The sequence below is a fragment of the Octopus bimaculoides genome, chromosome 10, assembly GCF_001194135.2.
Source record: "Octopus bimaculoides isolate UCB-OBI-ISO-001 chromosome 10, ASM119413v2, whole genome shotgun sequence".
NCBI classification, from domain to species: domain Eukaryota; kingdom Metazoa; phylum Mollusca; class Cephalopoda; order Octopoda; family Octopodidae; genus Octopus; species Octopus bimaculoides.
In genome coordinates, this window is record NC_068990.1 from 85,761,992 (window position 1) to 85,763,422 (window position 1,431).

A 1,431-nucleotide genomic window follows, 5' to 3' on the forward strand; every position below is an offset into this window, starting at 1 on the left:
ACATACATGCATACAAACACCTTTCGTCCTTTCGCTTATGAAGGCTATATTCATATTTCCCCCCACGATAAACATACATACACGCAACTGAGAGTAAGAATCGAACCCAAACGTGACGTTTTGCTATGTCTACCTTATCAATCAGAGATCATAAAATCACTTTCTTTTTTGTTTTCATAAAAAGCGAGACAAAAACACTATATATGATGTTGTTTTTGTTGTTATTGTTGTAGTTTAATCTCCAGGTAAACGCCGATCGAACAGAACTATTGATCAAGACATTCTAACTGTGGCCACCCTGTCTCTTTTTTTTTTTTTTTTTAATATATATTTATACACTTTAGACACATGCTATTCTCTCTGTATGGTATTTATTTTGTTGCTGTGACAAGATAACAAGGCTGTGATTTTGCAGGAAGTTAGGCAGGTATTTTTAGCAAACTGCTCGACCACATAGAGTTCTTTGCTGCTCTTTCTACAACTGGTGCTGCTGCTTCTGCTGTTGTTGTTTTTTGTTCTATAGCCCCAGTTAATCTCCGGTTGAGAACACCTTTGAAGAAAAGCCTTTCCACCCATAAATGGCGAAACCGCCTTAACCTAGATGCAACCAACTCATGGCCGCATAACCCAACGTGTTCATTAAGTGCTTTTCTTTTTCCTTTCTTTCAGACAACAGGTTATGATCTGCGGGAGATTTAGCCGTTAATTCCAGCTGGTCGAACGACCCGGTCACATACGGGTGCTCACCACCCTTGTAAGAGGACCGGTTGTGCATTATTGTTGCAGTCTAAGAGAGATCTGGCTGCTGTTTCTAGCGGGCGTTGCGACCACGTAGCGGCTTCCTCGTTGTTTACTAGGGAGAAAAGAGCTGGTGAAAGGTGTGTCTAAGATAAACGAAAGTAGCGATGGAAAGGCTGGACTTAGTGAAATAAACAGCAAAAGTATATATAAAAAAACAATATATATCAATAATTAGAAGTCATTGACTTACCTGTGATTAATTAATAGTACGATTTTTGATTGAGTTCCAGGGGTATATCCTGTAGTCCGTTGTTATTTTGAAACGAGATGTTGACGGGCATGTGTGAATGTATATATTTATGATTGAAAAAAATAGATAGATAGATAGATAGATAGATAGATAGATAGATATGTATGTGTGTGTATGTATGTATGTTATGTATGTAAAGGCTTGAGTTTGGAGCGTGTATGCGACACAAGCACGCACGCGTGTTCAAACGTCAACACACTGAGAGACTCCAACGAGAAAATATATCTTTTACTCTTTCTCTCTCTTTCCCTCCCCCACTGCAGATCTCTCACTGTTTCTTTATCTCTCTATTTCTTCCTCACTCTCCCACTGCCACTCTCTAGCTCTTTCTCTCAATCTCGCTCTTTCTCCCTCCGTCTGTCTCCCACTCTCTCTCTCTC

At 39.7% G+C, this 1,431-nt stretch overlaps 1 long non-coding RNA gene across 1 annotated transcript in view; it reads right to left on the reverse strand.

Moving 5' to 3' along the window:
* LOC106884268 (uncharacterized) overlaps positions 1-1,380 on the reverse strand; it is a 101,988-nt gene extending 100,608 nt beyond the window's left edge. The window contains exon 1 of the long non-coding RNA XR_008265090.1: positions 992-1,380. This is a non-coding gene — a long non-coding RNA (uncharacterized LOC106884268). The remainder of the gene's footprint in view (positions 1-991) is intronic.
* Positions 1,381-1,431: the final 51 nt, after the last annotated feature.